This window comes from Octodon degus, unplaced genomic scaffold (genome assembly GCF_000260255.1).
Source record: "Octodon degus isolate 3935 unplaced genomic scaffold, OctDeg1.0 scaffold00083, whole genome shotgun sequence".
Lineage (NCBI taxonomy): Eukaryota > Metazoa > Chordata > Mammalia > Rodentia > Octodontidae > Octodon > Octodon degus.
The window spans coordinates 7,871,753-7,894,743 of NW_004524659.1; the positions used below are offsets into that span (position 1 = coordinate 7,871,753).

General features: G+C 47.2%; 1 protein-coding gene and 1 pseudogene across 2 annotated transcripts in view; one reads left to right on the forward strand and one right to left on the reverse strand.

Annotated features, from left to right (window-relative positions):
- Positions 1–22,991, reverse strand: part of Chst8 (carbohydrate sulfotransferase 8) — a 134,072-nt gene that overhangs the window by 74,799 nt on the left and 36,282 nt on the right. Inside the window, exon 1 of one of the 2 annotated variants that reach the window (XM_023721552.1) lies at positions 4,651–4,734. The exons of the other annotated variant lie outside the window; for it this stretch is intronic. The gene's annotated coding sequence lies outside the window, so the exon portion shown is untranslated. Of the gene's footprint in view, positions 1–4,650; positions 4,735–22,991 lie in introns of those variants that run through there. 2 annotated transcript variants of the gene reach the window in all.
- On the forward strand, positions 10,969–11,346 carry LOC105742927 (annotated as a pseudogene).

Here is a 22,991-nt window from a genome sequence, read left to right on the forward strand (position 1 = left end):
CTGGGTCCTGAAATCCCCAGGGCCAAGCCTCTGGAACAAGCAGGACCGCCAGGCTGCACCCCACTCCTAAGCATGTGATTTGCCCACTATCCACTCACCGCCTGTTACAAGGCAGGGTTCCCTCCAATCTTCCTATGCTTTCTGCAGAAAACAGAAAGGGCCTCTTAGGCTGGAGGCCAAGGTATAAATCAGGTTCGCCCGCCCCCCCCCAACCTGTTCCCTACAGTCCTCCTAGGAATAGTGCAGTGCAGCCCAGCCTCCCACCAACTTGCAGGCACAGAGCCACGGTGAGTTCTGAGAGCCACGCGCCGTGGACTGCTACTAGTGGTAGTCACATCGTGGGTACCATCACTGCATGAACAGAGAGCGAGTCCTTCCTGTCCTTGACCTGGGAAGTCTGGAACGCCCACTAGCATCCTAAATCCCCCGATCTTAAGAGCCCTGTGTGCCTGGGCACTGGCGCTTCCCCCACACATGGACAGTGTCTCCTGCCAGACCCAGACAGAGCCTCGGGAGCTGCTTCAAAGCTGCTGCTCATCTTTGCATTCCCAGCACTTAGCACAGTGCCTGGCACAAGGAAGGTGATCAATAACCTCCGCCGCATGTGGAATGAGCCCGAGTTAATAGATGGAAGTGTGGGGGGGCCACCAGGAGGGAAGCACTCCATGAAGCTGGAATTTTAAAAAGGTCATTTATGTTTCAGGGAGCTGTGAGTTTGCTTCCATCAGGTCTGGGTTAGAATTAGGTGCAACAAGCAGCCCAATCTGAAGGCAGTAGAAGGGGCTGGAAGGGAGACCCTTTCCACCAACTCCCTGCAGAAATCTGACACCTTAACAATACCCAAGGCACATTCTACACCAGGAAGTCACTTTGGCCCATCTGGTTGCAGGAGAGATTGGTTATGGTACTTGAAAGCAAATAGTATTTTAAAGGTAAACGTGGACTCTATCTCTCTACATACAAGCATATCAACATGCACAGCAGGTTCATGAACACATACATAAGTCATTTACCTGCCATAAAACCAATTATCTCCAAGGCTCTCAAGTAGAGTGAGATGCTAGGAAACCCCCAAACAAAATTATGATTTGAACGTATTGACCAAAAAGTCAAAGAAAACAACACATGGGCGAGCCTGGAAGACATATGCTGAGTAAGACAAGCCAGCCACAAGAGGATGAACACTTATATGAGATACCAGGAGATGTCAAGTTCCCAGACATGGTGAGTAGAAGTGGAGGTTACTGGGGCTGGAGGAAGTGATGGGAATTAGATTTAATTGGAGGATCATTTTAATCTAGGAAAATGAAATTCTAGGGATGGACAGATGCTTGTATAATAATCTGAATGTACTTAATGCCACTGTACTGCACACTTAAAATGGCTAAATTAGTAAATTTTATGTTATGTGTACTTTAATACAATGAAAAGTCAACAAAAGCTGCCTTAACCAAGCAGTGGACATTATGGAATAGACACCAAGCTCAGAGAGGGGATTCCAGGTTCTGGGCTTGACATTCCTTCTGGGACCCTCAGGGCTTGATTTTTCATCTCTCAGAATCAGTCCTCACCCCAAACTGCCACTGTCGAGGAGTGCCTCAGTTCCTTGCAGCCCTAGTGTGGGAAACGAGTCTTGAAAAACAGAAGGAGCTTGTGAATTTCATCTGCATGGTGCCACTTCAGGCAGTGCAAGTGGTCCTCTGGAGACAGTGTCCCTCCTTCTCCACTGCCACCTATCTCTCATCATGGATCTAGGTCACTGCCATTCTGTAGCTCCAGGAAAGCTGCCAGGGGTGTGACCCAGAGTTCTACACCCTTAAAAAATGCTGTTCCAGAGACAGCTGGGTTTTTACGGACCAAATGAACTCTCCCAAGGTGTTTGCTTCATCATGACTCTCTCCTTGTTTGAAGAACCAAAGTCCTTGCTGCAGGTGTCTACCTGGAGTTGTATTTGCAAATTCCTTCTGATCTGCACAGCCATGCTCCTCCGCCTGAGTGAGACTCGCCTGGCAGAGGTGAGTCCCACCTGGAGCTGCCCACTCCCTAGGAACTCCCCTATACTCTGCCAGCTGGGACAGTAACCCGTTTAATGATAGAAATCATTTTTAGGCAGAAATTTAAATAAAGCAAATGACGGTGGAGCCTACAGTATTGACAGCCGCACTTTTCATTTAAAAAAATCTTTAACTTTTAAAGAACTTAAAGGGCAATAAAGACCTGAGTGGTGATGGAAATATGCTCTATCTTGATAGCACTGACTTCAATATTCTAACTGTGATCCTGCACTGTACTTTTACATGGTTTACTATTGGGGAAACTGTAACAGGTATGTGAGGGTTTCACTGTAGTCTTTCTTAAAATTGCACGTGAATATGCAATTATCTCAGTATCTTTTTTTTAAATTAGGAACATAAAAATACAATCACTGGTCTTTCAGCTCTTGCTTAATGGAAACAAATTCTAATGTTGTGCATGTAAATAATAGATAACCATTTCCATGAATCAGCACCGTCCCCCGTTATACAAGAAACATTTTAAAGTTAAGGGACTATGCCTTTAAAAGGAAAATTTGATGTGTTAGCAACTACTGGTTGATCTTTGTGCATTTCTCAATTGCAAATTGCACTTTAAAAAATGCAAACAATTATTAATATTGATTTGGACTAAAACAATATTGAATTTCAATATATTTCCAGCTCTTTTATGAATGACCCAGTGGGTACATGGGGAATATGATAGAAGAGCACTTGCATGCTCAATTTCTTTTGGGTGAATACCCTTGAACAGGGCTCACGTGATCCATGGATAATGAACTTCACAGGGACAAGACCGGCTCCGGAGGCCTAGCCAGCATCTTAGATTTAGTCTCAGCACAGACTTTCAGGGCCACTTGCCCCATTGGGTTTTTTCCAAACTCATTTTATGGAACATAGGTTGTAAACACTGGATCAAGGTCTAGAAAAGGCTTTCAGTTTTTAGAGGAAGGAAAGGGATGGGGAAGGGTATTTATCATGCTTTGTGAATGTTTCAGGCACTACAGCAGATACTATAGAAACGTCCCATTTAGCTTTCACACAATAACCTCTTGAAGGGAAAATCATTATCCTTACTTGTCACAGGTTTGGTTCCCTGTGAAGAGATGCTGAGATGGAGTTAGGGGGTGCAAGACATTTATCGAGGACCCACACTTGTGGAGGAGAAAGGGAAGGAAGCTGCTGTAATCAGGAGAGGACCTGGAGTGAGCGTTACCTGTCCAAGCATCCTGCAGCACACAGAAAGGCCTGGACCTTTACATCTTCAGCTTCCTTCATGGTTGCATAGGGGTCACCTAGGGCAGGTATGACCTCAGATGAGGCACTTTACTCCAGCTGAGCCAGACCCTGAAGCAACTGCCAACCGAGTCTGTCTGCTGACCACACGTCCTGTGGGTGGGCAGCGAAGCTTCACTGGAAGGGATCTCAGCAGCAGGTCTCAAACTCCACCTCTTTGTTTACACAGTTGACAAAATTAAGACCCAGGGAGATGAAACATGCCAAGGTGACACAGTAAACAGGAGCCATCCCAGAGCTGCCTGACTCTAATCCTGTCTCACTCCATCCCAGCCACTGCTTTTTCCAAACAAAAGCTTAGATCAGTCTGTCCTGACCTTCAGTTATTGACACATGAAGGCTTGGGGGTCTCCAGAGGAATGTGCAGAGAGTTTGGCTGAGTAAGCAAATCCACTCACTCTATGCCTTCCTCTAACACCCCTGCACTGCGCACGTAGGCACAGGCATATGCACATGTGCACAGGCACACGTGATCTCATTGCTGATAGCAGGCAGGGACATAGGTTACATGGGTTAAGAGTTCCCTTGCCAGGGAGATGGCTCAGTGGAGTAAGTGCTTCCCTGGCAAGCACAAGGGCCTGAGTTCAATCCCAGGTTCTGAAAAAAAAAAGAGTTTCCTCGGTGGGGCCAGTCTGGAGACTGGACAGCACAGCACATCTCCCTCCAGCAAGGGCTGCTGGAGTACACCAAGGGCAGCCAAAGATGCACGATGCTGTGCGTCCGGGGCCTCCTTTTACTTTTAGGAAGCACTGAGCTGTACACATTTTCCAGCTGCTCAGACATCCACAACCACAGCAGGGAAAATTACAGGGAGGAAAAAATTGCATATTTACTCCTCCAAATTGAAAGTTGGGGTATAATATGAACAGAAAGGAGTATGTGAGTAAACCCAGAGTGCCTTGGCCCCTGGCAGGGTGCAGTTGCATCTGAGCTGCCAACAGAAACCCAGACTCTAGAGGAAGAGAGAATAGCAAGGCTGTCTGGCTTGCTTCCAGGGAAATCCCTTTCTCTGTGGCTGGCACGAGAAAGCCCCAGAGGACATGCCTTTGTGTGTGCCTAGCTTCCAACAATGCCTGGCAGAGTAGGTGCTTGGGTAACGTGTGGTGAGCAGAGATCTAGCAAGAGGGGGTGAAGGGAGAGGGAGGGTCCCATACACTGCAGCCAGCAGGTCCTATCAGGTAGGGTAAGATGGATGGAATAAGTGCGTTCCATTTGTCTGCACAGCCTGCACACATAGCTGTCCCATGTGAAAGCTGGATCTAAGGGTGACCATGACATTCTTGACTTGCACTATTCTGGCAGGATTTGCCCTAGAGTTCACCTCTGAAGAAGCCAGTTTCTTTCTATTTGCAGGCTCAAAGCCTAAGACTACGGCAGAATAATCAGGCCTCTTGGTCCTCTCCTGGTTGCTCTGTGACAGTTTCTCTCAAACCAGCAGGTTAGAGTCTGAGCTTTAGTGACCTGAAATGAAGTAATCAGGCTTTTAGTCAACTGGCTATGCAGGAAAGGAGCATGACCCTTCATGAGCCTCTGCCCCGCATCTCCTTCCAACTCATGCTCTGCTCCAAGTCTCCTCCACTCTCTCTGATGCCCCCTTCTTTCTTCTCAAGGTGTTGGGAAGCTAGAAGTGGAGGCCTCCCCAGCTCTCTCTCCCTGTCCCTACATCTAGCTACTGGCTTGGCCTTGTGAGCATTGACCCTCTTATTCTATTCAGTGCTTCACAGATTTAGCACTGACAGCCTGGACAGCTCCCCAACCTCTGCACCACGACATTTGTGGTCATTCCTCTACCAAAGTCATTCAAGGGAGGATGGGCATAGTGGCATGTACACGTAATCCCAGAACTCTGGAGGGTGGGCTACATAGTGAGTTCAAGACCAGCTTAGACTACACAGTGAGATTTTGATTAAACAAAAAGCAAAACAAACGCTCTAGTGCATATGTCTTCTTGTGACCCACAATCAATATGGAGATCCAGTCTCTGCCGACGTCCTACCCACAGCCTTTCTCCATTCCCTGGTGTACTGAGAGCCAGATGAGGCACCTTCCTGTGTGCACCTGAGCCCCTGGCATCTCCTTCAATATCAGCAATCATGAAAGAATAGTGTACAGAAGAGCCCTGGGTGGCTTTGAGCATCATCACGTCACATTTCTGAGCTTCTCTTTTTCTGTCTAGTAAGTAGTCCTTGGTAGACTGGTGCTAAGTGTTACTTAGGAAGATTCCTGCAGGGATGTGTTGCTATCTCAGGGTTCAGGCGAGAAGCCCAGCCCACAGCAGGTGGGCTACTGGGACCAGTGCTCTCTCTGCAGGGTGGATGCTCTTCACAGCTGGTCTTGCCTTCTGTAAAAATGGCCTTTCTGTCTTTTTTGCTAATTCAGTGCACCTCAGAGGGTGCAGCCTCTTTCTCACTGTCCTTAATGTCCTCATCACTCAGCCTAAGGACACTGGCAGCAAAGTGGTGAACTTCTATGATTCCTGGGTGTAGAGCTCCAGGGTATCTGTTTGCCAAGCTGGGGTGGTGGCCCAAGGACGTAGGCAGCCCTCAGCCAACTGGGAACATGTCAAGCAGAACAGTATCCACAAGGGCTCCACACTTTTACGCTTGCACTTTCCTGCCACCTGACCCTGGGTGAAGTTGCTTCAACTCCAACTTTGTACACGGTTGCTGAAAAGAGGAAAGAAGACAGACAAAAATTGTATTTTGTTGTTGTTGATGTTTTGAGACAGAGTCTTGCTGTGTAGTCCACGCTGGCCTTGAACTCTGGATCCTCTTCCCTCAGTTCCCCAAGTGCTGGGATTACAGGTATGTACTACCACACCTAAAAGAAAACTGCATTTTTATGAAGGGACACTAAGTAGCCAGTCTCTGGTCTTTAGTAAACATGAATAAGAAACAGTACATTTCTAAAGAGCCAGCCAGATAGCTCAGTAGACTAAAGAGCCTGCTTAGGCAGGCACAGTGACCAGGGTTCGATCCCTGATCCAAGACGTGCTGTGCCAGCCCTGCCCCAGGGCGCCAGCAACTGAGATTGGGCATGGTAGTACACACCTGCAATCCCAGCCCTTGGGAGACTGAAAATAGGAGGATCATTATGAGTCTGATCTACATAGTGAGACCCTGTAGACCCTATACTAAATACATAAAAAAGAAATAACCCATTTCTATCTCTGAGAATACATGCTTCGCAGATGAATAAATACAAATGGCAAAACAAAAACATGTTCAACAGCATGGGTCATTCAAGAAATGCAAAGCAAAACAATACTGAGATCCCATCTCACCCCAGAAAGAATGGCTATCATAAAGAAATCAACTAATAACAAATGCTGGAGGGCTGTGGGGAAAAGGAAGCCTTCTCCACTGTTGGTGGGAGTGTAGACTGGTACACCCAGTGTGGAAATCAGTGTGGAGACTCCTCAAAAAACTAGGATTAGAAGTCTCATTCAACCCAGCTATTCTGCTTCTGGGTATTTTTCCAGAAGGATTAAAAACATCCTACCACAGCGATACATGTGCAGCCATATTTATAGCAGCACAGTTTGTCATAGCTAAATCTTGGAAGCAATCGAAATGTCCACCAAGAGAGGAATGGATTAAAAAAGGTGGTATTTTTATACATAGGAGTATTACTCAGCTATAAAGAAAGATAAACTTGAGGCTTTCACAGGTAAATGGATGAACCTAGAGACCATACATAAGTGAAATAAGTCCCGCATGTATAAACATTGTATTGTCTCCCTAGTGTAAGTAAGAATCTCAAAGAGCAAATAAAATCTGAAAGGTACAATAGATACTGTGAGAGGAAAAGAAACTGCTCAAAAGGAAAGAACAACTGGGATGAGAAAAAGAAGAAAAGAAAGAAAAAAGAAAAGGGGAAAAACATATTATATGATAGCTAGGATGATTGTACTACTAATTTCTCTTGGTTTATTGAAGGGAATAGTTAATGCTTAAAATTGTTGTTCTGACCAATTTTACATGCTTATATCTGGTAATCCGAGCAACTACTTTGAAGACAATAATGTGCAACATAACAACTATTGTTGAGCTTCTCTCATCTTGTTTTTTTGAAGTTCTGTTCTTTTCTGTTTTTTATTATTTTTATTCTCTTTAAAATAAAGAAGCAGCCCATTTCTCATAATAGTCATATGACCCTTTTGTAATGAAAATTATTTGTAGAACAACAGATCTAATGCTCCTCAGCAGCAGACCTCTGATTCACCAATTTGGAAACCAGGATTTCTAATGTAAAATTTCCTGATTTTCAACCTGCAAGAAATGCACACGTAGAAAACAAACTACTCAAGGGGCTGCAGGTGTAGCTCAGTGTAGCATGTGTTTCGTTAGCATGTGCAGGGCCTTCAGTTCAAGTCCAGCACATGCCCAAAGGAAAAGACAAGAAAACAAAAGAGAGGGAAGGAAAGAAGAAAAGGAAAACATTGAGCCACAGGCAATCTGACCTGGTGTCTTCCCAAAGCCACCCTTACCATGCAAAGCACACGCTGGATGAGGACAAGGCCACAGTCTTCGAGCACAAATGATGTCTATTGGTTGCAAGAGTTTTGTGCAAAACAAGTTGGTCAGAGGCACAGTCTGTGGGTCGCTGGTGTGAAGATAGACCGTGGCAGCCTCAGAGATAAGGAGGGGTTCTTACAGCTTAGAACCAACGGTGCTCAGGCAGGAAAGGGGGTTTTTGGGCACAGGGCATCTGTCTCTGCCCAGATGATGGCCACATGGTCAGACAGGGGCATGGCACAGGACAAAGACTGTGTGACACCCCAGCTCTGCTTTTGTCCCACTCAGACATGTCCCATGTGTTTGTGCATGTGCACACATAAGACTGCACTCATTATGGCTAAATTATATCCACTCCCCAAATAGGTATGTTGAAGCCCTAACCTCATTCACATGCACGTAAGAATATGAACTCCTTTGGAAGCAGGGTCATTGCAGAGTAATTATTTGAGATCAGCCTGGATTATAGGGCCTCCTAATGCTACAGAACTGGTTCCTTATAAAAGGGGAACTGTGAACACAGGAGCATACCCAGGGAGAATCTTCCGGCTGTGTGACATGCCCGTGAGTGTGTGTGCAGCATGTATGGGGCTAGGCAGGTACTGCATCTCAGCGGCTCCGTCCTGTGTATGTCTGTCTGTGTGCCAGGGAGACATGTGCATGCATACCTCCAATGCTTCTATCTGTGACCATTAAGGGAGGATCAGTTCAGTGGCAGACAGGCTGTGCCCGCTCCTGGCCTCCTGGAGAACGGCTCCAGCAGCCCTCGGCCCAACCTGGTGGTGCTCCCTCCTGCTCCAGCAATGACCCAAGGTCACACTCCTTCCTGGCAGAGGCTAGCAAGGCTCTCTTCTTCATGGGCCTGGAGGGAGGGCAGGGGGAGGACAGCCTGTGGTGGGGGTGGGGACTCAGGAGTGGCAGCCCAGCAGGGCCATCTGCCATCTGTGCCTCCACTTGCCGCTCTGTCCCCTCTGCCTCGGGGTGCATCACTCTGGCAACCCCCGGGAATTGGAAGCTAATTTTCCACGATCATTAGTGATGGAAAGACCTTAGGTTCTGCCTTTAATTAAAGTCAAACGTGGAGCTGAGGAGAAGCGCTGCATGCAGACATCCTCTTCGCACTTGTAAAAGCCATATGCAAATAATTAAGCAAGGCATGGAAGCCATAATTAAAAATTTCACAAACCCCCTCATTAGCTGAGCAGTCTGCACAGAGAAGCAGACCAAGTCCCTCCCCCACACCTACGGCAGCTCCTGCAGATGGTTAATTGGGGTAGTGTAGGGGGGCATCAAGTCACACCTAGGTGACAGTACACCTGGCAACAAGCTGGAAGGATCTCTGCCCTCCGCACCAGCAGAACTGGCTGCCTGCCACCATTCAGGACATCTCACAGCCAGGGACAGCGCTCTCAGGACAAAGTGGATGCATTCATCCCATGACTCATCCTTCTCAAAGCAAAGAGACATCATCGTGCAAGATCCTGGTCCCAAGTCTCACAGCCTCCCCTGTGCCCACCGATTCAGCCACAGGTGGGATGCACTGAGAGAGTGAGGGCTAAGAGCTTCTGCTGGAGACTGGCGTCCCCTTCAGCCAGATAGTGTTGAAGCCCCTCTCCCAGCAGGGGGCAGGCTCACCGACTGTCCTCTTCCAGCAACTATATGTTTGGGGGCCTTTCACCCCTATTCTTGCACACAGATGCCCCCAGGCTTGGTAGTCACTGTGGAGAGAGACCCACCTCAAGACACAGGCACCAAGCAGGATACCCACACAAACTCTAAAGCACTGTCTTGCCCCAGCTTCAGTCAATATCCCCAGAACTGGAGGGAGGGTGTGTGGGTGGCAGGAAAACGTGTCTACCCTCATGGTTCCAGGCAGTCTCTGGTCCTCACTCTTCACTCTACTGAGGGTCTCTGGCTCCTTGGTCCCCTGTAGGTGGGGAATCAATCCTGCCAGGTAAGTAACTGCAGGCATAATCTCCGCTTGCTTATTGACATTTCTAAATGAATATTCACTCGTCCCAATCAAAGCCACTTGTTTTCCGTCTGCTCTGATCAATGGTCGCTCCTTAGAAGGAATCCTGCTTACCAGAAGCATCGATCGGTGTCTAGGAAGTTGCCTGGCATGTGTGGGGACCAGGTGTGACTGCCTGGCCACGAGACTCAACAGTGGCCAGCTCACCTCATCCACAGATGCCCCTGCCCTGCGCAGAGTCAGAGCTCTGCCATGACTGAGATTCTTATTTCTCCAGGGGTCCATACACCAATGGAAAGTGATGACAAACAAGTCCAGAAAACAAATCTTATGAGGTCAAAGTGAGTGTCATAGCTGATTCTGTCCTGCCTCGGTGCCTCTTGGCCCAGGATTCCTCCAAGTGACGTGTTTATCCAGGTGCCAACTTTAGCCCTTTTCTAAGCCTTGGTGATGCAGAAAGGAATATTTTTCATTCTCTGTCTGTCAAACTGATGGAATGCCTCTGTCAAGAGCGGTCAGACACCACCCCAAGAACCCTGCTCTCATAGCTGGCCTGGGAAGTCCGAGGCCCGCCTGTTACCTCATTCCTCCTTTTCCCCAGCACCTTATTTAGGCAGCTATTTGTTAGTGTCAGCTTGGAGCTCACCACATGTCTTTGACCCCGCACTTCCAAGCTGCCTGGCTGACAACACCCTTGCCCCACCATCTCTTCCCCGTCATGCTGTATTAACCCCTGAAACCAGATACAGGTTGAATATCCCTAACTGAAAAGTCCAGAGTCAGGAATGCTCCAAAATCTGATACTTCCTGACTGCTGAATGGACTCCTCAAGTGGAAAAGCTCACACCATGAAACTATTTCATGTACATAATTAATGAAAGCGCTGTATAAGATCACTTTCAAGCTAGGGATATAAGGTGTATATAAAACATAACGGAGGGGGCTGGGGAAATAGCTCAACAGCACAAGCTTCTGACTGGCAAGGGAAAGAGAGAAAGAAAGAAAGAAAGAAAGAAAGAAAGAAAGAAAGAAAGAAAGAAAGAAAGAAAGAAAGAAAGAGAGAGAAATCAAGCAAGCAAGCAAGCAAGTGAGCTTTCTGTCTGACATCTTGACGGGCCTGCATGGTAGTTGCTGCTCTCTGGGCTCCACGATGCTGTCCAAAGACCACAAGAAGAAGAAAGATGCCGGAAAGTCAGCCAAGAAAGACAAAGACCCAGTGAACAAATCTCGGGGCAAGGCCAAAAAGAGGAAGTGGTCCAAAGGCAAAGTTCGGGACAAGCTCAACAACCTGGTTCTGCTTGATAAAGCTACTTAAGACCAACTCTGTAAGGAAGTTCCCAACTATAAGCTTATGACACCTGCTGTGGTCTCTGAGAGACTGAAGATCCGTGGATCACTGACCAGAGAAGCCCTTCAGGAGCTTCTTGGTAAAGGGCTAATCAAGCTGGTCACAAAGCACAGAGCTCAAGTTATTTATACCACAAATACCAAGGGTGGAGATGCCCCTGCTGCTGGTAAAGATGCATGATGAATAGGTTCAACCACATGTACATTTGGGAAAAATAGAATTTTTTTTTTCTGCATTTTAGGGAAGGGTCTACAGGGTGTTCAGGGTCTCACTACTAGATCAGAGTTGTAGTGACCTGTTTATAGCCTCCCAAGAGCTGGGATTACAGGTGCGCAGCACCACGCCCAGCCTCAATTGCTGTCTCAGCTCAGCATGCCCCAGGGGCAGGGCTGGCATGGCAGGCCCAGGGATCAAACCCCAGCCCCTGTGCCTATTTGCAGGCACTTTAATCTGCTGAGCTATTTGGCCAGCCCAAAATTTTATTATTAAAAAAAGAAACAAACAAAGAGAGAAAGGAAGGAAGGAAGGAAGGAAGGAAGGAAGGAAGGAAGGAAGGAAGGAAGGAAGGAGAACTTTGTGTGACAGTCTCAGCCTCAAGATATCTCATTACATATATGCAAATATTCCAAACTAGGAAAAAATTCAGAAATTCAGACCACATCTGGGGCCAAATACTTTTCACAAGGGATTCCCCACCTGTTATACATGAAAACAAAGCAACGCATTTAGAGGGTGGATTTTCTCGTTTCTATAAATCATACATACAATTTACTTCCTAACCCTACTTGACTTTTTTTCTTTTAATGTCTTTTGGCAGTGCTGGGATGGAACCAAGAGCTGTACACACACTAGGTAAGTTCTCTGCCACTGAGCTAAGCCCCTCTGATTCTGCTTGATGTTTAAAGGTTTATTATGAAACATTCCCCATACACTATATATGTAAATACGCATATATACACAGACTTCTAACATATAATAAAATATATACATAATGATCAGTGCACTCACCATGCAGCTTAAAGAACTGATTAGCAATGGTTAAAAACCTCCTGTCCTCCTTCTTGTCACTTCCCCTTTTCACCCGCAGGTTAACCCCCCATGTAGAAATATTTAATAAGTGCTATTGCGTGCCTTGTACTCCTCTAGGAAACCAAGATCTTCCTGAGAACAAAACAAAGATCCTGCACTCATAGAATTATATTTCAGCCAGAAGAAAACACAGATAATACAACAAACACAATAAATTAGGAAATTATATGTAACAGAAGGTGATCAGTACTACGGAGGAGAGAAAAACAGCACTGTGAAGGGGTTGGGGTTACTTACTTAGTTACTTTTCTCATTGCTGAGACAAAATATCCAACACCCACAAGTCAAGGGAGAAGAGGTTTATTTAGTTCACAATTTGTAGAGCTTTTGGCCTGTAACTGGACTAGCTCCAAGGCAGGGTGGCACATGGCAGAGGCACAAACCACATGGCAGTAGGAGACACCAAAGGCGGCATGAGGGGGGAGACAAGCCTCTCTCTGTCCTTTCTGCTGTGTACAGGGTACCCATCCTAGCGCAGGTGTAGTACTCACACCCTTAATCCCAGCATTGCACTATGAATAAATTACACACTGTAGATTCAGCTGCCTCCAAAAAAAGCCCCATTTCAAAGTGCATGAGGCTTTGGGTTTGCTTTTTTTTTTTTGCGGAACCGGGGATTGAACTCAGGCCCTTGCGCTTGCCAGGGAAGCGCTTATTCCACTGAGCCATCTCCCCGGCCCCAGCATGAGGCTTTGGACATGAACCTAACAAGACCTAAGTAGATGGAGTCTTCACTGTGAAGGTGACATCGGACCACGCACATACATGGAGAAGAGCCCATGCAAAGGCCCTGGGGCAGGGATGGTCTTGATACCTGGTGTGTCTGGAGAGAGGCAAATATAAAAGAGAAAAAAAGGAGATAGGATCAGAGAGCGACAGGGGCCAGCCATAGGGTCCCCTGTAAAGTCTCTGGCTTTGACTCTGAGTGAGGCAGGAGCAAGACAGGACATTATCTGACTTTCTGACTTGCCCTGAGCATATGGGCAAGGCTATAAGCAGGAAAGAAGCCACCATTAGAGGGCAGGTGAGAAATCTCAGCCACAAAGTGGAAATCTGAATCTACATTCTCGTGAGAAAACTGGTGCTTTATTTTGATGGTGCAAGCCTCACGTTGTGTGTACTGATGCTGTGTCACCAGTGTGTCCAGGGCCCACTTACTGGCCATGAGCTTTTCTGATGCAGCTACTGAGACACACGGAAATGTGTGAGGCCCTCCCTATTTGGGTTCACATGCAGAACCTCAGGGGCCCTGGCTGCTCAGTGCACATGTGTGGAAAGGGAGACAGAACACGGATATACAAAGATGCCTGGGGTGGAGGTGGGGTAGAGAGGGGGCAACCCTGGCTCCCCGTTCACTAGCTGTGTCACCACCTGCAGCACGTTACTTACCCTCTCTGTGCCTCAGTCACTCAATCTGCAAAATAAGGGGAATGACCTCTGTGGCTACCCCTCAGGGTTGTTATGAGACTGCAGGAGTAGCAAGGTGACACTCTTGGAGCAGTGACCAGCCCCTAGGGAGTACGCCATCATGTCAGCCGATGCTATGGGGAAGATGAACAGAGCTCCCCATAGCGCTTCCTCTCAGGTCACTCCATCACCCTGGAGTTGGCAGGACCTGCCTGAATGACTGTGAGAAATGGGAGCCGGGGACGCTTCCAAGGAGGTCTCCAGGAAATGTCTCATGGGCACAGAAAAATGCGACATTCGTGGAAAAGGCTTCCAGGGAACTGGCCCTCACATACTGCCTCAGGACGGGAGGGTGAGCAACCCAACCTTGGCACAGTCCCAGCCGCCAGTGCTGGCCTCGGGCTACCTCTGCTGAGCTGTGTCCTGCCCAGCACCCTGGTGGGCCTTCATGAGAAAGCCTGTGTCTGCAGGGCTACTTTAATCATATCTACAGAGAACGCCAAACGCCATCAAAAAGATGAATTTGCAAAGTTCAACGCTCCTGGACTTCCCTCTAATGATTAAACTTACAGCAACCTTCTCCCCCTAAACCTCTGTCGGGTTTGGTTTGGATCAGAAGAGGCCAGTGTGCTATGTGAACTCACCGGGATTCAACCCCACAGTCAGGAAGACAGCAAGGCATTCGCACATTGGTGCTGTGTGCTTAATTGCGTTTGTCTGAGTTTTGTTAGTTTCGTTGTTTTGTTTTGTTTCCTTCTTTCTCTCTCTTTGCATAATTAATTACTTTGCTAGCAAGGTTGAAGTCTCTTAAAAAGTTGGCAAAATTGCTAGAAGCTGATGGTTGGCAGAGAACGGTAGAGTATATTTTGAAAATATTTATAAGGTTTTCTCCTGTGTTCATACACCCAGATACACACACACACACACACACACACACACACAACAATCCGTGTCTTGAATTTGGCATTGCTGGAATACCCATCATGGAAGTCTAATACCATTTTCCAATTCAACTCATTTACTTGGAAGAAATTTGACTCCAGTTCAGAGACATAATCAATTCTATTGGTAGTCTCCAAAGCTTAAGAAAGCAAGGTCTGTTTTTCTAAAAAGGATTTTTTTTTTGTGTGTGGGACCAGGGATTGAACTCAAGGACCTTGAGCTTGCCAGGCAGGCACATATGCCACTGAGCTCCTTTCCCAGCCCTCAAAAGAAGATTTTTAAATTTTTAACTGATGCTATGATTGTACATCTTTACAGGGTTCAGTGTGATGTTTCAAGAGATGTAAACAACATGCAAAACATCCAACACCTCAGATATTTATCATTTCCTTGTATTGGGAATAATCAAAATCTTTTCCATTACCTAGTTTCAAATATACAATTAGTTATACCCATAGTTATCCTGTTTGTTATAGAATATCAGAAATTATCCCTCCTATCCAACTCTTTCCCAGTTTCCTTAGTGACTGCATCTTTAATCACAGATCACACATATTTGGGTACTTGTCTGTTCGTTTTGGTACTGGGAATTGAACTCAGGACCTCCTGCTTGCCAGGGTATGTAGCTATGCCACTGAGCCAAATACCCAGCCCTCTATCTTGGTACTTGTGTGTGGTTCTCTTCTCAATCATTCATCACAATTAATAGCCAAAGACATGACCTTTTGCAAAACGTGAAGCCTGCCACCTACATCAAGTCACTCACTTGGCAGGTCACAAAGAAGTCTGCCAGGCCGGCTGCCCTCTCAGTTTCTCTGCCAAGTTAAGGTCTAGCTGCCTTCAGAGCAGGATCCACGAGCATTTCCCAAGAAGGTACGGATTTGCACCCTTTGGTATCAGAAGATTTTTAAAAATTTCTCTCTTCTGTCCTCTCTCCTCTCTCTTCTGTCCTCTTTCCTCTCTCCTCTTTCCCCCCTCTCTCTCTGGTACAAGGTCTCACTTTGAAGCTCAAACTCTTGATCCACCTATCTCAGCCTCCCCAGCGCTGGGATTACAGGCATGCACTACCACACCCAATATCAGTGGCTGCCTTGGTGTTCGGGGCAACACGCATGCAGTACCGGGGATCGAACCCAGGTCCTCGTGCTTGCCAGGCAGGCACTTAGACCTCTGAGCTATCCCCCTAGCCCCTCAAAGAGTTTTTTGGTCCAGATGGGTGACAGGAGTTTGGGATTCTGATGAGTCTTCCCTTTGCTAATCTCCCTCATGTGAAGTAGAGAAAGGTGCTTTGCAGGAAAGCACAGGCTTGGGAACCAGTTTCATGTGATCTTGGTCCAAGCTTATTGAAGGCACGAGGTGGGGGGTTGGCATCAGTGCCAATATTTGCCAGCCCTTCAAGATAGGCGGACTCCGGCTCTACAAGAGAAGTTCATCGATTCCTGACAGGCGGCTCATGCATCATCTCCAGCAACCAAAAGGATCACAGGAAGCTGAAATGAGGGTTCAGACGCTCGTGTTTGCAGACGCCTCTGCATCTGCAGCTAGCAGACAGAGAGGGGCGCAGCAGGCCAGACCTCCTTATCTGGCACATCAAGTCATGACCGAGGTGGGCAGATGCATGTGCTGGTGGAAATAATCCTCAGGTGGAGGCCCCTGGCATTTCCAGCGGTCATCTTAGTCTCAACTTCAACTCTCGGAAAGGCTCACGCAGAAGACACGGCACAGACAAGTTTGTCAAGGTTCACAATCCTGTTTTTGAGTTCTGTTGTTTAAGAGCAAAACTCAAACTTTTTCTCGAAATAGAACTTCACCTTCAAACAGAAAACATTTACACTGATGACATGTGCTGGGAACTCAGCATAAATAGCAACATAAATACATGGTGACAGTCCATAATATACCTACCATGAGCATGTCACCACAGAATCTCAAAATCCCAACATCTCTTTCACTTAAAATTCTGCAGAAAGCAATGAAAAACTTTGCTTTCTATAATACATATATATTTTTAAATGTATTCAGTACAGGGTCTCACTACACAGCTCAGACTCGTAGTGATCCTCCAAGTTTTCAGCCTCCCCAGCACAGGGATTACAGGTGTGTGTCACCATGCTGAGTCTCAGCAGCCGGCTCAACCTGCCCAGGGGTGGGGGCGGGACCAGGGTGGCATGCCGTACGGGTGATCAAACCCCGGTTCCTGGGCTTGCCTAAGCAGGCAAATAGTCCTCTGAGCTATCTCGCTGGCCCTTTTATAGTACAAATTTATATTCTGAGCTCCTCCAAGAAAATCTCTTCAATTCTTAAATATTCTTTCTCAGACTTTACAAACCCTCCTTACCCTCCCCAGTGACTCTGAAACACCCGCTTGGGCACTCCCCCCCACCCTCCAATCTGTTCCTCCTCTTCTCCATCACCCTGAAGAACTGTCAGTGGTTCTCTATGATTGTCCAATGGTCGAATCTCCCTCCTCAAACAGTCACAAGGGCACCCCCCCTCCCATTCAGACATCTGTGGATCCAGCCCCAATACCGGGCATGTCAGAGGCTGTGACTTGATGACTTCAAAGAGGCAGCAGGGCATTAGGCAACACGCACACAGCATGGAAAGGCAAGAGTCTCCGAAAGAAAAGCCTCTAGCCCCTGGCAACAATCACTCAGATGCAATTCAGTTAATTTCCCTCCGCACCATCCCTGCGTTCCGGGCAGCCTTCTTGTACACTGTCCCAGAACAGAGAGGTCACAGGAGGAAGAGTTGCGGGTCATCTCTTCTTGAGCAGAAACTATCAAAAATCAGGCATCAGTTGTGCTCCCTGACCTGTGCAGAGTAAGCCCCACTCTCCTGCTTCCCCCACAGGCCCTGTTGTTTCAGGATGATATGAAGTGACTCTAAAAATGGCCAACATTTCTCTCCCGACACGAGGGCATAAATCACTACGTCTTCGGCGCTTTCTTTGCAGTATCGATTTTTCTGAGAATGAAGGCAGATGGTTCCGATACGGCATCATCTAATATTCCCCCAGCTTGATTTATAGATTTCTTGGTGCATTACCTGAACAGAAATGAGTCTTGCATTATTTCCTGTACACTTGTCAAATTAAGGTAAGATATTCTTGTTGACCTTTAAACCTAAACAAAAAAATAAATGTGTCTGAGGCATTTTCAAGCGAGTACTAAAACGAGCCAGGCCTTCGAATGCCAATTAAGAGGATGTAATTATGGAGGGGATTGTCGTCTGTGCTACGGTAATGATTTAATTTTAGTTTTAATGCATTCACTCAATGGAGGAAAAGAAAATAAGCTGGTTACGAATCATCTTGCAACAGAGTCGAGAACGACTTGGCACCATTTGTTCCCTAATTTACCAAAACGGGAAGGAGCTGGGGGTGCTTGGCACCCAAGCCTTCCAGAAGGAAAGAACACTTCTTAAAAGGTGCGGAAAGAAGAGGCACTGGCAGGAACCAAAATAGAAACAAGGTGGCCGTTTGCTGCAATGTTACCAAACAGAGCCAGCGCGAGCCAGCCTCAGGCTCCTGAGGGCCATGGATTGGATTGGATTGGATTGGATTGGATTGGATTGGATTGGATTGGATTGGATTGGATTGGATTGGATTGGATTGGATTGGATTGGACTCTCAGCAGGGAAGGAATTCCATTGGGGGCAGCACTATGCTTTTCTCCTGTACTGTTTCTATCACTGCTCTGCCCACAGCTGACCCAGAGAAAGGGTCCCTGGGTGATCTCCCTTGGGGCTGACTGCTGTCTGTCTGCTAGACACAAAGGGATGCAGCCTCATGGCAACTCCGTGGGCAAACCTCACTATTCGAGGTGAGATGATGCTGGCTACACTCATCAGTATATTCAAACCAGCACGTGTGCTGGAACACATCTGTAATCCCAGAACTCTGGGAGGCTGAGACAGGGAGGATCACAAGTTCAAGCTCACCTTGGGCAATTTAGCAGGAGGCAAGAAAGACCCTCTCTTAAAAAATAATAATCTTTTTAAAAAATGGTGATGCAGCTCAGTGTGAACCCCCTGGATTTAATCCCCAGTGCCACACAAAAGGCCCAACCAGTCCTAGGAGCACAAGTGCGCCTGCCAAGCCAGTGGCCACACAGCGCCCAGCCTATCAGGCTGCCTTTGGCATCCCGTTTAAGGGAAATATCACCTAAAAACCAACCTGTGAGTCTGTCTTCAAACCTCAGCTCAGCTGCCTGTGCGGACACCTCAGTCTCCACCTCTGCTGTGAGATCTCTGATGTCCCTCTCCTCCTTCTCTCCAACCTCTCCTCCAGCGTCCCTCCCTCACACCTGCCCTGCAACACTTCCAGCCTCCTGGCTCAGTCCCTTTCACTTTGCAGTCACTTCTTTGCTGCTGAGGTAACCCTTCTCTTCTCCCTATAACCCCATCCCTTCTTCCTTCCCGAACCCAGGGGCTTCACCTTGCCTACTCGCCTGAATTCTGGAGACACCAGCCAGGCACAGTGTTCCTCAGGAAGAGGGGAGGAAATGCTGGTGTCCTCATCTGTTAGGACTGTCCCCCTGCCTAGTCCATTTTCAGGTCCCATACCCTCCCTCTGGGTACCTCTGACTTCTCTCATCCTGTGGGGCGTGTGTGCTCACTCCCTTCCAGGAATGGCCCATGTCCAGCCACGTGACTGATTAACATGGCCTACATAGCCATGTGCTGATGGGCTCCTCCTGTCCTGCAGCCCACATAGCTTCAACGTCAGCCCCCAAGCCACCTGTTTGGACAGGAACCACAAGGAAGCTGACTGAGACAGCAGTTCCTGACACTGGTTCTTGGGGTGGCATCCAGTCTTCAGCCACCACAGGTCTCTCCCCAGTCTGACCACATCTGGGGCCTCCCCAGGGCTGGGCAGGCCAAACAGAGCCCTGGTCACTTCCAGAAGGCTTTCTGAATGCCAACTGTGGGCAAGCACAGGCCCCTGGAAACTTGCATGGGATTCTGGAACCATGGAGCATCTTCCAGAGGACCTGCTCTACCCCGAACCATGGAGGAAGCACCTCTGCAGAACCCTCTTCCCAGTCTCAGGCAGCCCTATACTCACCCTGGTCCAGCTGGAGGAGGCTACAGGACAGTGCTCATGAAGAACAATTTTATTTTTCAGTTTTAGAGGTCTTTCACAGTTCTTTCAACATGACAGTTTTGATTAAATATTTAACACCTTTCTATCTCCCCTTTTTTCCATCTTCATACCCATCTGTGTCCTATGATCAATTAAACCAAGGACCAACAAACTGTGGCCTTTGGGCCCAACCTGCCAGCCACTTGTTCCTGCAAATGAAGTTTTATTGGAACATGACTCACCTATTCATTCCCACATGACCTATGGCTGCTTTCATGCTATGACAGCAAAGTTGGGTGGGTCCAGCACAGACTTCTTGGCCTAAGGCCACTTCCTAGTGGTCCTTTAAGACAAATTTGCTGACCACTGAACTGAACTGCACATATAATTTATCTATAAAGCATCTGTCAGATAACCTTTTAGGCTGTCTCTAATAAACTTTGGGTAAGCCATTCAACATGGTCACTCCAAGAATAATAATGAAAATACAAAAAGCTCAGGGTAAACCACATCAATTTCCAATTCAAACTCTATATACAAATACACAGGAATCATTCTCACAGGAAAAAATAAAACCCTTTAAACAATACAATTAGAGATTCCTTTGAAACTCACCCCAATTCAATCCACTCCATACTGGGATTATTGAAGAATTCCTTCCAGACTTTTTTCTAAATAGGTACTTTACAAATATGTAAATAAAGGACCTAAACCTTATATCCTTTGTGTGTATGTGGGTTTTATTTTGAAGCTATAAATGGTATATATGTAATCTTGTTCTCCCACTTGCTTTTGAGACTTTATTACACCTTTTGGGCAGTACAATCAGACCTACCACGCTTTTTAACTGAATAGACTATTCCAAAGTGTTGGTGTTACAACACTAATCTCAGTGTACACAAACATGGAAGTTGGCCACTGTTCTTAGAGAACCAGCTCTCCTTTCTCACAGGAAAATGACTCACTGTCTACAGGGGCATCATTCTGGAAATTGACCTTTCGATGGGTAGGCTGCAGGTCCCCACCACATATCCCATCTATCTGGAAACAGCCTCCAGCCCCAACCTCCTGCCCAGCCCAGAAGTCCCCACACCTTCATTTGCAATATGGTGCCATCAAAGAGTCACTGCCTGGCCCTCGGGCTCTCCTAGCCTGGTCCCTAAGATCTACAACTCCAAACATCCCATTCAAGGAAGCTATTTGAAAGGAGAATCACTGTGAATATAAATGACTTTCTCAGAAGCTTGACTTTTAAAAAAGGAAGATGGATCTGGCCCTTGCAAATACAAAACAGATTGAGAAGCTGAGCTTCGTGGAGTGACTTAAACAGGCATTCAGAGTTGGCACCCGCTGGGAACAGTGCGGCAAAAGCAGGCGATCAGAACAGGCAGAGCCTGGAGCTTGGCTCTACAGCAGCCCTGCCTCCCCCTTCTCGTCGCCTCCTCTTCCCTCCTGCCTTCTCTGTCTCTTTTTTCCCACCCACCCCTGTACCCTCACTTCAACATTTTGTTCTGCCAACCCTTACCAAGCACCTACTATGTGCCAGTCAGTACACAGTGTGGAGAGTCCAGACCAGCCCCTGAAGAGTCCTCAGGGATGCAGAGAGGCCCTGAGTGAGGGACAATGGCACATGGTTCAATGGAAGTTCCCTGCGCTAGGATGCAAAGAGTCCTGAGGAATGGGGGTCAGGGAAGGACGGGGAGGGCTTCCCTAGATGATGGCTTGGTGGGAGGGGATGTAAGGAGCAGAGTAACATGTTGGGTCTTCCTGTTTAAGACCACTCCGCCTCTAGGCAGAGAACAGAGTGATAGGAGGCAGCTCCTCTGCCCATCACTCTGCCTACCCGGGAGCAGCCAAAGGGGCAGGGCACCACAGGTGGCTGGGGTTGATGCAGTATGGGCTTCAGGGCACACCTGGCTGGGTAGTGAGCACTATCTCTCCCCCAGTGGCCCAGGTGAGAACCATCCTTGGGGAATGGCAGGTGATTCCAGGGGGTTCTGAGCTTTGCTCGTGGAGGTGACCTCATGTGAGGGGCTAGAAGACCAGAGTAAAAAACTTTAGTGGGATGCTGATCAACTGGATGACCAGACATGTGGGGCTTAACCTTGGCTTTGTCCTTTTAAGCTGTGAAAGGGTCATGAGATGGCACAGCAATGCACCCCGTGCTGTGGTGGGACACGACGGTGCTGACAGACACCACAGATGGCCACAGGCATTCCACAATGAAGACACTGAAAAGTTTTAAATTATATGAACTACGATACATTGTTACAGTTGTTCTACTTTATGATTAGGCATTGGTTAATCTATGTTACTTTATAAATTAAAGCTTATGATAAGTATATATGTATAGGAATAAACATAATACATAGTTTGCTACCATCTGTGGTTTCAGGGTATCTCCACGTCACCAAATGGTCAGATGATAGGTTATGCCAGGCTCAAGGGTAGAAAAATGGAAGGGAAGGCCTGGGAGGTCTAGCAGCTGGCCCCTGGGGTGCTGTTCATGAAGCAGTGGGCCTGTGTTGACCCTAGGAAGTTGGAGAGGAGAAGAACGTGGAACATCTCTTGAGGCAGGCCTTAGGCTTTGATCGGAGCCAACTCAAGAGAAGAGCCATGTATGTGAATTATAAACAGCAGGACCACGGGGGGTGCTGCTCAAGCCCCGCAGCACCCACATTTCACTGCTCTCTAGCACTGCCCTCCCCCAGTGTGACAGCCTCTAGAACATTCCTCCTTCTGGTCATAAACTCATGTATGAATGGGTACCATTCACCTCAAATAAGGAGATTGGTGCTGAGAAAGAAACTAAAGTCAAGTAGGCAGAAAAAGAAATTTCATGCCTGAAAAAATGATGGCAGAGGGAAACAGGATTGTGGGCTAAAGAGGGCAACAACTATCTCTTGCTTAACCCTTTTCTTTCCTGAATTCCCATCAAAAGAATCAAAGAAATATACAAAGGGAGGTGAGGAGGGCCTTGCATCCACTGAGGAAAGCTCAAAAGTTACTCAGCCTTCTGTTACTGTGACAAAACACCCAAGATAATAAACTTAAAAGGAGGAAAGATTTATTTAGACTCACAATTTCCTCTTTTTTATTTTCATTTTTATTTGTAAATGTTTGAAGTACACAGTGTGTACATTCCTTGTGTGGAGCTGGTGTATGAACATAGCACATCATAATTGCTTTTTTTCTCCCTTCACCCTCTCATAAGTTCTCCGTCCATCTATCAATTGAGTCCCTTCCCATTTGAGAAAAATCCATCTCCCAGCTTCCTGTTACCCAGCTACAGCCTCTGATC